The sequence below is a fragment of the Staurois parvus genome, unplaced genomic scaffold (genome assembly GCF_062004578.1).
Source record: "Staurois parvus isolate SC_StPar_1 unplaced genomic scaffold, SC_StPar_1.0 ptg001146l, whole genome shotgun sequence".
NCBI lineage: Eukaryota > Metazoa > Chordata > Amphibia > Anura > Ranidae > Staurois > Staurois parvus.
In genome coordinates, this window is record NW_028318942.1 from 1,216,000 (window position 1) to 1,229,638 (window position 13,639).

The following is a 13,639-nucleotide window of genomic DNA, read 5'->3' on the forward strand; positions in this document are numbered from 1 at the left end:
AGGATGGCCATTAGCCATCAGCTTCTTCATAAGTCTCAGTTACTGTGGTGGACCCTGTGCCAGTTGCTGAACATTCCCAGTGGATATAAATTCCACCTCTTCCCATGCTTAGGTGCTCAGAGAGACTGCGCCTGATGGGACAGCATTAGCTGGGTATGTAGGCTGCCACCAGGCATTGGGACCTCCAAAGTTGTTCCTGGTGTTCTGGCCGCAGGATGGCCATTAGCCATTAGTTTCTTTATAAGTCTCAGTCACTGTGGTGGGCCCTGTGCCAGCTGCTTCCACAATACTGCCAATCTAGTGAGATGGCTCTGCTAATTCAGCTTGTACACCCTTCCCTGGGATGGTTTATGCCACCCGAGCATCCCAATCAGAGACTCCTCCTGCCTTCCACTGTGAAGCCTGTTTGAAGATTCCTGAAGTCAACCACTTGGGCCAATGGGTGCAGCAAATTTCCATGTATAATAGGTGTTCCCCCCCTCCCCCCTGGAGAAATACAAATAACTGTATTTGTATCTGATAGAACTGTATTACTTTTATCTCAGCAGTTCTTCCTTTTAGCCTGTTCTGATTCTGATCCTGTACTGTGCTGCCACCTAGCTCCCTTCTGGAAAACTGCATCTAGGTAGCCATGTTACAGCAATAGTTATACAGTGGTCTGTATTATTGCATATATCTTACAATTCTACTCAGTTGACATTGTCCATCTATTCTACATTCATCCAATAAAATTCAAGTTACATACTGCTTTTTGTCTGATCATTTGACTGATACCTCAATATTACAGATGCACTTTACATTTTTTTTATTCTCCAGTTTTTTTTTAACTTCTGTTTGCTTTTCTTAGGGCTCTGCAGCAGATCAGGTTGTCCTGATCCATCCCTCCATACAGCCCCGTGGGAACAGATTACTTATAAGAGTAAACATTTCTATCTTCCAGGGACACATTAGGATAAAACAAAGTTATATCCAGGGGCGGACTGGCAACTCATGGGGCCCCCAGGCAATAGGGGATCATGGGGCCCCTGTGCCCCTGTGTCCTTGCCCAAACTCAAAAAAGCCTATGAAAAAGGTACCAGGGGCATCTCATGGGGCCCCCTACTGACCCCGGGCCCCATGAAATCTAAAGGAAGGGGGGAGGTGATACAAAAGGTAATAGCTGCGGGGGATGATCTGGCGGAGGTGATTCAAGTACAGTTCTTAGGTGGAGGTGTGGTAGGCTTCCCTGAATAAGTGAGTTTTCAAAGATCTCCTAAAGGCAGACAGGGTGGGGGCTATAACTTCAGGTTAAGGTGTCTCCAAGCGAAACTTTCTAGATGAGATGCTGAGTCCAAATTGATAAAGAAAGGTGTATTTATTACTGAGATAATATAGTATACAAAATTCCACCTCATGTGAGATGAACTAAGGTAATACAAAATATATATCTGTCTCTTAACCTTTAGACTATTACATATATAGACAGAAATTCTAGGCGTGATCGTACAGAAGTTCAGACGTGGTCATATGGATTTAATCAAATCAAATCTTCATATGTTTAGCAGCAAACTCAGAGTTAAGTGCAGGTTACTAGCAGGTCAGTCCAAAATAGACAGTTGCTGGTTTGCTTCACAGACATACTTCAAATCACATTTCCTGAGAAGAAAAAAAGGAACTGCAATAAAAACTCTTTATATATATATATATATTATTATACAGTATTTATAAAGCGCCAATAGTTCGCTCAGCGCTGTACATTACAAAGGAGGACAGAACAAGTGACAGAACAATACCAATACAATGCAAAACATGAGGGGATCGAGGGCCCTGCTCTTTCGAGCTTACAATCTAGGAGGGAGGGGATGGTGGCACAGGAGGAGATAGCTATGGGGGATGGAGTGGTAGGAAGAGTGGAGGAGGTCGGCAGGTTAGCAGGGCGTGGGGTAGGCTTCCCGGAAGAGGTGGGTTTTCAGGGTGCGCCTACAGGAGAGGAGAGTAGGTGATAATCTGATGGGTTGGGGCAGGGATTTCCAGAGGATGGGTGACACCCTGGAGAAGCCCTGGAGGCGGGCATGGGAGGAGGAGACCAGGGAACTAGAGAGAAGGAGGTCTTGTGAGGAGCGGAGTGTGCGTGCTGGGCGGTACTTGGATATTAGGTCAGAGATGTAGTACGGGGCAGTATGGTGGACGGCTTTGTACGTCAGTGTTAGGATTTTGAATTTGATCCGTTGCGCAATCGGAAGCCAGTGGAGGGATTGGCAGAGGGGGGTGGCGGAAATGGAGCGGTTGGAAAGGTGAATGAGTCTGGCAGCCGTATTCAGGATCGACTGAAGCGGGGATAGCCAGCGGCGAGGCAGGCCAGTAAGGAGGGAGTTGCAGTAGTCGAGTCGTGATATGATGAGGGAGTGGATGAGCTGTTTAGTGGTTTCTGGGGTTAGGAACGTGCGGATTTTGGCGATGTTGCGGAGGTGGAGTCTGCACGAGTTTGTTAAAGATTGGACTTGCGGCTGGAAGGATAGGTTGGAGTCCAGAATGACACAGAGTACTCTGGCCTGCGGGACGGGTTTGATGGTGGCGTTGTTGGATGTGATGGAGAAGTCAATGGGGGGTGGTGTCTGGGCTGGGTATATATATATACTTGTACAGTATATGTGTATATTAGAACATTCATTATCAGACCCCTATATTTCTACTCAGGGCTGACCGGACATACTGTGGTATCGAGTTCCAGAGAATGGGAGAGGCTCTGGGGAAGTCCTGGAGGAGAGCGTGGGAGGAGGTGATGAGGGAGCTAGAGAGGAAGATATCTTGGGAGGAGCAGAGTGGGCGAATTGGGCGACAACTGCAGTTGAGGTTGGCGATGTAGCTAGGGGCAGTGTTGTGGATGGCTTTGTAAGCTGTGGTTAGTATTTTGAATTTTATACGTTGGGTTAGTGAAAGCCAGTGGAGGGATTGGCAGAGAGAGGCAGCAGTCGCTGATCGGTTGATAAGGTGTATGAGTCTAGCAGCAGCATTCATAATAGACTGAAGGGGGGATAACCTGTGTAACGGTAGACCAGTTAGGAGGGAGTTGCAGTAATCAAGGCGGGATAAAACCAAGGCGTGGATAAATTGTTTTGTGGTGTCATTGGTCAGGAAGTTAGCCATCAATCATGATGTAGGTCGAACTTAAAGTGACCAGCACCCTCTGCGCTAAGTGTCATGATTAAAAACTCTCTCTGGAACACCGGAAGCAAGTTTGCTGAAACTGGTTGTCCATCTCACCCTTCTGTTGAAGCCAAGGGATTGTACACATCCCATAACACCCAGACTTTCTACATAAAAAATGTAAAAAAAATGTTAAAATAATGACATTGGAAAATTTTGACTCCTTCCCACTGATTGCACCACTGAACACCACTCTTATGGCCCCGAATTCTCTTCAGAAACCAACAGGAATGTCAATTAGTGCAGGTCCCCCCTGCACTGAATCTTCCCACCAACAGCACAGAAATGATATAGGTGTCATGGGAGAAACCATGGAATACAGCTGGAGACCAGGAGACTAACACTCCTGGATGTGTCTGTTTCTGGAGAGGCTTCAGGGGAACATTTCTCTGCATTATGAACCATCTACACCTAGGAGGTCCATTACAGTGCAATAGAGCTGGTACTGAAATTCTTGAATAGTTACACTTGTCCAGCTTGGACCAATGGTCTAAAACCATTTTTGACCTAAAGGAACGCTTTTTGAATGCCATGGACGTTTTCAAGTTTCCAAGCAGAATGAACAGTAAAAGTGCAGGCAGGGCACAGGACAAAGCATAGGGACAAAACTGAGATGAAATGGTTTGATACAATAATGTAATCCTAACAAATTACAATGTATTGTGTGTATGTCATGTTTTTACTTTTTTGAATCTTCCACCGGTTCTGCCCCCCTGTGTTGCGATTCTCGCAGAGAAGGAAACCCGGAAGATGGATGTCGGCATCGGCCGGAGGACACAGCGGGAGGACATCGGCCAGAGGACACAGCGGGAGAACATCCGCCAGAGGACACAGCGGGAGGACATCGGCCAGAGGACACAGCGGGAGGACATCGGCCGGAGGACACAGCGGGAGGACATCGGGGGATCGCAGGACAAGGTAAGGATCGGGGAATTGCAAGACAGGGACTACAGTGTAATCCCAAGTGTGGTCCGGGGTTACCACTTTTGGTACTGAAAATTAACCCCGAGCCACACTTGGGAATACCACTAGGAAGGTTTAATGATGACTTTAAACAAACCAACCATCAGGCTTATGACCTTTTACAAAACCAACACATTCAGTCTTGAAAGCACAAGAAAGAGTCTTCAAGAATGAGATTTACCAGATTTACTAATCCATCAGATTTTACTGGGAAAACATTGTCCACCTACAAAGTTGAGTGCAATATACCCAACAAGGATAGCTGAGACAAAAGGAGGGGTTGTGTTGGAAGGTCATGACTTGCTTGAAGGTCTAGATCTGCAAAAGGACCACAGAGACCATATAAAGGTAAGAGAATGCCACCATTTTCCTGCCAATCTCTGACATTCCAACGCTCTTCTCAGCTGTTTAAGATTCTTCTTAACAGCAACCTGTTCAAACTTTTCCCGAGCAACACGAGGTAGCATGTCCCTGAAATATAAAACCAGCCAGCAATCACACAACCATTCTATGTACAGACATATAAATTATTTAATCATTTGCACTAAACACATATTTTAGTCAGTGTGTGGACCAACAATGCTCCCACAGCTAAAAAGAACGTAGTGAGCGCAAAGGAAGAAATTATACCAGCCGCTAGCAGAAAAGGACAACCCACTTCATCCACATAAACATATAAAAGAGAGAAAGTGCAGCGCTATTGTATCATAAATAACGTAAACAATATAACATAAAACTTGGTGACATGCGTGATCACATTATAAGTGCGTGTAAAATTATCAATAAAGTGCAAACAATATATATATATGGTGTCGAAAAGTGTTGAATAATGGAATGACATCAAGTGGTAGGGGAATCCATGACAATTCTTCCTCCTCACCGGAAACAAAGAATAAATGAGCATTCAAATAGAGAATCCTCCAGAGTGGACAGCAGTTTCTACCATGCTGTCCTAGGACCCACCCAGCTTCTTCTCCAGATGCAATGGTCACATACCTGTCGTTTTGAAGGTACTCTGCCATTTTGTTTCACTCACTCTCCTGGCCTGAGGTCTGCCTTCACGTATTTTCCTGTTACCCGAAATAAAGAATGTCCAGTCCAAATACATTTTCAACACTTTACTGCATGGCCTCGAGTTAAAACAGCAAAACGTATTCTTCTTGGTTCACAGTCACAGTTCAGGACACTTGGTATAATACAGAGTACCATTGCAACCAGCCATCTTCCCAGGTGTTACCAGTCAGTCCTCACAGGTGGTTGTACACATAGGGTGTTCCTCAAACTTAGGCCCAAAGGCCATTACTGAACCAAGCCAAAGACCTGCTAAACGAAAATCAGAGGTGGCAAGGTTCTCCCAACTTTTCTTTATGTGTCCTTTCCTAGTCCTCCCAGCAGTTGAGCCCGAAAGAGAATTCTCTGTCACTTGTGTTCAAGCCGCAGACCCATGTGGTGTTGGTCAGGGTTATCCTGTTCCAATCCCCCTCCTGTTGCCATAACCCAACTGCCAGACCCCAATGCAACCAGCCACCTTATCAAGTGATCCAGTCAGTCCACACAAGTGGTTCCACACATAGAGTGTTCCTAAAACATAGGCCCTAAAGCCATCCTGAATCAAGCCACAGGACCTGCTAAATAGAGGTCAAGAGTGGCAAGGTTCCTCCAACTTCTCCTTATGTGTCCATGTCACAGACCTACAAGGTATTGGTTAAGGGTGTCCTGTTTCCTTACCCAAACTTCAAGGCCCCACCCACAGCTGTTATTAAAGGGGCACAGACATCAGCCACTATATCGCCAAAGGAGGGGCTACAAGTAAAGGGCACTAAACCTGCCAACAAGCTAATATAAAGACAGATTTCAAACATCTATATTAGCTGTATTTTCAAAAAACATTTGATGCTTTTTTACCTACTTGCCTCCCTTCCACTGCCCATCCACCGAGTGGAAGAGGACTCCAATGGCAACCTGTGATCCCCTCCCTTCGGAGACTGGGCCGCAGGGCAGTATTCCAACATGATAACGACCCCAAGCACACCTCCAAGACGACCACTGCCTTGCTAAAGAAGCTGAGGGTAAAGGTGATGGACTGGCCAAGCATGTCTCCAGACTTAAACCCTATTGACCATCTGTGGGGCATCCTCAAACAGAAGGTGGAGGAGCGCAAGGTCTCTAACGTCCACCAGCTCCATGATGTCATCATGGAGGAGTGTGAAGAACTCCAGTGGCAACCTGTGAAGCTCTGGTGAACTCCATGCACAAGATGGTTAAGGCAATGCTGGAAAATAATGGTGGCCACACAAAATATTGACACTTTGGGCCCAATTTGGACATTTTCACTTAGGGGTGTACTCACTTTTGTTGCCAACGGTTTAGATGGCTGTGTGTTGAGTTATTTTGAGGGGACAGCAAATTTATACTGTTATACAAGCTGTACACTCACTACTTTACATTGTAGCAAAGTTGTTACATGAAAAGATAGAATTAAATATTCACAAAAATGGGAGGGGTTGACTCACTTCTGTGAGATACTGTGTATATATATATATATATATATATATATATATATATACTGTATATCAGTATTGAGATGGTTAATGTAACTTCGGTGCCATAAAGGGGGCATCTTATGTTGCCCAGAGTGGTGCAATAGTCATCCAATGGATAAAATGTAAAATGTTTTTATTCTTATACTTATATTATGTCAATACTTTCACAATACCTGAAATCAGAGCGTTCTAGTGGTTTGGGTAGAAATTATGCAGAATTTACGGTAGTTTTAAAATGATTTCTTCACACCTGATTTGTGTAATCACTCAGCATCCCAGGAAGTGGTTGCTGCAGACTCAGAGACACAGATTTATTATCACTTTATACATGGTTTTACTTTCACTTGAATTAGTCTCTCAACTGTATGAAACCAGTTTAGATGAGCGCACAATCCTTTCTTACAGGAACACTCAGCTCAACAGATGTGCCAATTACTCAAGGCAGGAAATGCATCAGCTTCCAGGCACTGAGGAGGAAATCCTTAGCATGTGTTTTCTGGCTCTTTTTGGTTTTCATACTAAGGGGCATTTTGTATTGAAATACTGTTCCACAACCATCATCCAAACATTTGAGTTCAGTGAGTGAGTTTGACGCATAGTGCTGCCAGCCAGACTTGGCAAGCAAAGCTAAATTTCCTGTGACCATGGCATATGTAGAGACCCGTTCGGCTGCCATGTCCACTTGGAGGTGGGCAGTCAGGGAGGCTGTAAATACACATGTAGGCAGGTGTAATGCAGCCTCCCTGCACAGGTGGCACTATGACGGCCTCCACCATGCAGAGGATGAAGAACAGGAGGAACTCTTGTTCCTCCTTAGGTATCATCAGGGGAGCAGATGTCTGATTGGATGCTGATGCCCTGGATGATCTTGGTAGCCATCTTTAGTGTGGGCAGTGCTAATAAATATCATTCTCCTGCTGCAGTTTGCACTTATTTGTGAAGTAGCTAGGTCAGGGACTGAAAGTAGGTCAGGGCTAGTTTAGGGACAGTGTGTCTAGCATAGGGAAAGGTTCCAGTAGAGGAGGGACAGAGTAGGCACTACATGTGTGTACCAGTCTGAAGCTCTTCCCATCTAGAGCTGCCTTGTTGCCAGACCACCTTACAACAACCTCCTTCATCAGATGTTGCCGGGCATTGCAAGCTGTTTAGAGTGTCTTCTGTAATACTGAGACTGTGTGGGCAAAACCTTCTGTAAAGTACTGCTATGCTGGGCTTGGCCAGGTACCAAGCATCTGGCCTCACCTACACACAGATCAACTGACTGTTTTTACTGCCTCCTGACCGTCCATGGGAAAGATGCCTAATGGTTTTTTGGTCAAATATATTTTACATTTTAAGTTAAAGTATTGCTATGTAGTACTCTTTGTTCTGATCAGTTACATGCTTCCCTAGCTGTATCAGACAGGGAAAGAACACGGAAGTGACTACATCATCTTTGCTTGTGGTTTCATTCCAAGAAGAGGAGACTGAAGAACAGATGTTCTTAAATCTCTTCCTTTCCACCATTTTGAAGCCCTGTGATGTGGTCATGTGGTCTTGGGCTCCCGGTAAGAATAGGAGAGCCTGGAAATCACAAAGGGGGGGTCCGGCAGGGGGAGCTGCACTGTCTGCACTGTGAAAATTCTCAGCGGCTGTAAAGCTGCCAGATCACTTTTACTTTACAGCCAGGAGCTAAACCCTTCACTCCTTGGACGTATGTAGTATGTCCAAAGAGCTGAACTGGATATGGCTGCATTAATGCTTTGGGTGTAATTTTAGGGAAAACTTGCACTTTTATGGCCTATGTTTTTTTTAGCACATTTAATGAACAGTGTCCCTTGTGCCAGTGTGAGATGGGGAACCAGCTCTCATTGTTTGAATACTGCTTGTGTGGAGTAAATTAAATGTTTTGACTGACATTCTGCAGTTTAGCCACAAGATGTCACTGTTTTCCTAACACAGCCTCAGACTGCATAGATATTTCTATATTCATGAAGAGGTGGAGTTTTCACAGAGTTGAGAGGGAACAGGAAGAAGAGAGAGGAGCCATGTTCTGGAGAATGGTAAATGAGGGAGGCCGTGTGAGCTGAGAATCTGATGACATCCAGGTGTGAGAGCATCCCTCCGTAACCAGAGCTGCGACTAAGTGAAGCTGATGAGATTGCTGCCAGGAAGCTGATGAGATTGCTGCCAGGAATGCTGATGAGATTGCTGCCGGGAATGCTGATGAGAGCACAGGAACTAAGCAACATATACGGCGAGACTGCATGCTTGTTGGAAAGACATTTGTTCTGTTAAGAGTCACCAGCGGATGCAAAGCAGACCCAGGTCGGTAAGATCGTGCACGCACCTCATTTCAGTGTTGGCGCCTAGAGACTGAGTCCAGGCCTATAGTTAGTTAGGGTCTCTGTGTCAGGCCACAAGTGTTGTTACTGATCATTGGAAGGACTCCACAACTTAAAGTGACATTTCACATTGGAGAGCTGATAAAATCCTGCAAACTCAAGCCAGACTGGCATTTTGCTCAGAAGGAATACTCAGGCACGTGCTACAGGACCAGTTATGGGAGGGGGAATACTGTAGATTTGTGTAAGATTGTAAGCTGTTGTGCTGCACCGCAGGCTAGCCCATACCATACACCCATACACTGATTCCTGCTCTTTTAGGGTAATAATGGGTAAGGTGTGGCAGCTTAGTTGTGCCCGCCAGTAGGTAAATTACTACACTTTCTACCTTCATCCATCAGGAGGCGCCGTGCTGTGCAGCACAAGGGTCTCAGCCTTTGGGCTGAGTGTATGTAAATTTATTGTATATTCCAGCATTTGTGGTTTTGTTTACTTGCCACATCTAAGTAAAATTCTGTCGTGGCAAAAGCTGGTGTTGGGGTTGCTTTCCTCATTTGTGATTTCACTGTATCAAGGGGAGCCCACCCCGGTACACGGCCTACACCAGTGCCAGCTGAACTAACTGACATCCATAGTCCTCTTCTCCCCCTATTCATACCCCCAAGCCATGGGGTTTAAAACAATCTCTGGACCTGTCCTAGACATTTGTGAATAGGTAAATAGTGCTGACTATGCTCGTCCTTTTCCTCCCTTCCCTCCATGCACAGAAGCTGTACTATAGTTTCCATGAAGGAAAAGCACTATATGAATTTAGGAGGCTGACCTTTCATTCATCTGGAATAGACTCTGGAACCATGGAATAGACTCCCTCAAGAGTTGGTTCTGGCCAGCTCAGTACATTGCTTTAAAAAAGGTCTGGATTCTTTCCTGCATACACACAATAGTTACATAGTTAGTCTGGCTGAAAAAAAACAAGAGTCCATCCAGTTCAACCTTTTCATTTCTGGTGCTCATATTAACTAATGCAGCACCATAAGATTTCGACTAGGACAGCTGGCACCAGTACAAGGGACGCTTCTCATTACAGAGGAATCTTAGTTTGTTTTTTTCTTTTTTAAAAGTCAGTAGCTACAATTGCTGTAACTGCTGACTTTTAAAAATCAGGTACTGACCAAAGCCTGGGGTCCAGCACTGTCTTCCCACAGCCAGTTTTTATACCGCTGTATTTCCACAGCACCGCCATTTTGAATGCGGGAGCAGGCTGTGGCTTCCTCCAGTTGGCTCCTGTGAGTTCCCCTGCGCTCTTTGTGGAAGGGGAAGGGGTGATCAAGTGATGTCATCCTTGCCTAGGTGATTGCGAACTGTGATATGGTAATGATAAATCTCACCCCACCCAAAAAAAAAACATAATTCAGTTATAGGCGGGGGGAGGGAGGGAGCAAACCATCAGGATTTCACTTTTTGTAAAAGTCTTTAAACAAATTGGTTGTAAAAACTCACGATTTTTTACCTTCATGCATTCTATGCAGCAGACCTCCCAGCCCCCCGAATATTTACCTGAGCCCCATCGCAATCCAGCAATGTCACCCTCCCAGCCCCAATAATATTTGCCTGAGTCCCATTGCTATCCAGCGATGTGCATGAGAGCATCAGCTCTCTGATGACTCTTCTTCCTCATTGGCTGAGACAGCAGTGGGATCCATTGGCTTGAGCCAATAAGGAGAGAGAGGGGACAGGGCTGAGCTGCGGCTCTGTGTGTGAATGGACACCCAGAGCAGAGATTTGGGAGTGAGCCTGCTTGGGTACCCCCATAGCAAGCTGCTTGCTGTGGGGGCACTTGGCAGGAGGGAGGGGCCAGGAGCACTGGCAGGGGACTCGAGAAGAGGAAGATCGGGGCTGCTCTGTGCAAATTCACTGCACCAATGATGGGGCGCAATTCCTGCCACTGATACCAATGATGGGGAACTATTCTTCCCACTGACACCAATGATGGGGTGCTATTCCTCCCACTGACACCAATGATGGGGTGCTATTCCTCCCATTGACACCAATGATGGGGCACGATACTTCCCACTGACACCAATGATGGGGCACGATTCTTTTCACTGACACCAATGATGGGGCACGATTCTTCCCACTGACACCAATGATGGGGCACGATTCTTCCCACTGACACCAATGATGGGGCACGATTCTTCCCACTGACACCAATGATGGGGCACTATTCCCCCCACTGATACCAATGATGGGGCACTATTCCTGCCACTGATACCAATGATGGGGCACTATTCCTGCCACTGATACCAATGATGGGGCGCAATTCCTGCCACTGATACCAATGATGGGGCACTATTCCTCCCACTGACACCAATGATGGGGTGCTATTCCTCCCACTGACACCAATGATGGGGTGCTATTCCTCCCACTGACACCAATGATGGGGCATGATTCTTCCCACTGACACCAATGATGGGGCATGATTCTTCCCACTGACACCAATGATGGGACACTATTCCTCACACACTGACACTAATGATGGGGCACCATCATTGGTGTCAGTGGGAGGAATAGTGTCCCATCATTGGTATCAGTGGGAGGAATAGTGCCCCATCATTGGTGTCAGTGGGAGGAATAGTGCCCCATCATTGGTGTCAGTGGGAGGAATAGTGTCCCATCATTGGTATCAGTGGGAGGAATAGTGCCCCATCATTGGTGTCAGAGCGAGGAATTGTGCCCCATCATTGGTGTCAGTGGGAGGAATAGTGCCCCATCATTGGTGTCAGTGGGAGGAATAGCACCCCATCATTGGAATACCATACTGAAATACCATACCATATTGAAATCAAATCTTATGTTTTTTAATTTTTATTTGGTGTGCGTTGGAAGAGGGGTAGTCTTATATGGTGAGTATAGCCCAAACCCTATATTCTAACAGGAAAAGTAGGGGGTCGTCTTATACGCCGGAAAATACAGTACACTGGTATAGACATTTAGAGAAAAATAAAGTAGTGTAAAATATATTGTGGTTACCATGTACCTTCAGCTCTGAATGTCTTACATATACTAACATTGCCACAATAAAGACCTGACTTTGTCATAAGCCTTCCAGACTTCAGCCTTTTTTGAATCTGGTTAACACCTACTACCCTAGACTGAAGTTGGAGGCTGGTGGGTGATAGAAAAGCTGACTGTAATTTAGATGTTGAAAGAGGTTTTGTACAAAAAATGGTCAAACCACAACTCGTTTTACTTGTGCAGCTGTTCCATGGGGGCTGAGAATATTACGTCAGTATGTCATATGTGGTCAGGGCCCAGGGCTGCAGAAAAGGTTGAGGTGTTGGAAAAAAAAAAAAATATATATATATAATTTTTAAAGACATCTGCAGCTCTATTATCAAGAAATTAGCACACTCAGGCTTACCATGCGGCGTTGCTCAGGGAGTCCCTGCAGCACTTACCTTGTCCTGCGCTCCCGCGATGTGTCCCCTGCAGCGTCCCCGGCCATCTCCTCCGGCCGATGCCGGCATCCGGCTTCTGTGTTCCGGTCTCTGTGACGTCGGGACGTACAGGCGCCGCTGGCGGCGGGAAATTTTAAAATTTTAAAAAATGACATTTTTTTAAAAACACATTTTTCATAGTAAAACATTGCTGTTTCAACCCATTTCACATACATTTTGTCCCGAGTGCTTTGTCCTGCGCCCTGCCTGCATTTTGTCTGTTCTTTCTGCCTGGAAACTGAGAAACATCCATGGCGTCCAAAAAGTGTCCCTTTAGGACAAAAGCGGGTTTAGACCAGCTAGAGAACAGCGATAGTAAATCAGAACCACTTGCAGAATTGAGTGATAATGATTTGTGGGGAAATTCCTCATCAGACACTGAAAACGATTTTGCGACTTTGCTCAGTGATGTGCGAACTTGGCGCTATATTTCAAATTTCAGTGTTTTTGGTTTGATTATATTATTGAATTAAATGTATTATTATTATATTATTATTTTTTATGATTATTTATTAAATTATAATTTATGATTTCGTGTTTCAAATTTTATCATCCCCGGGATGTTTACTAGACTCTTGTTCGGACAGATTTCAGTGAGTTATTCCTAAATATTACAGCCTACAATAAAAAACTACATATTTCCATGCAAAATAATGGTACCGCTTTCAGCACCAAAAATCTGAAATAATCATACCGCTAGGGAGGTTAAAGTGTTACTCCAAACAAAAAGCTTTCTCTAGATAGAGTAGGGAAGGGTTAGCACCATCCATGGTCATGTTTTCACAGATGTCAGCATCCTTGATGAAATGAGGAGGTCGCTATTCAATAGGGAAAACCAAAAATAAGTGTGCTGTCCTATTAAGTGCTCACAAGTTGATCAAACCTATTACATAATGAAATAAATCTCCATAAAGTGCATCAAATGAATAAACTAATATATGAATAAATTCATAGAAAATGACCCAGTGCTGGGACAAGGTCCTCCAGCGCCCAGGGCAAAGATACCGAACTGCACCCCCTCTCCCCTCCCCCCATTCATGATGTGCAGGTTTATAGGATCCTACACCCAGCAGTCATTTGCTTGTCAAAATCACCGTGCAGCTCAGTTTTAACACTGGCCACATGC

General features: G+C 45.2%; 1 long non-coding RNA gene across 1 annotated transcript in view; it reads right to left on the bottom strand.

Moving 5' to 3' along the window:
• Positions 1-4,320: 4,320 nt before the first annotated feature.
• The window catches only part of LOC149439227 (uncharacterized), a 173,872-nt gene continuing 164,553 nt past the window's right edge, over positions 4,321-13,639 (bottom strand). Inside the window, exon 2 of the long non-coding RNA XR_016307849.1 lies at positions 4,321-4,620. This is a non-coding gene — a long non-coding RNA (uncharacterized LOC149439227). The remainder of the gene's footprint in view (positions 4,621-13,639) is intronic.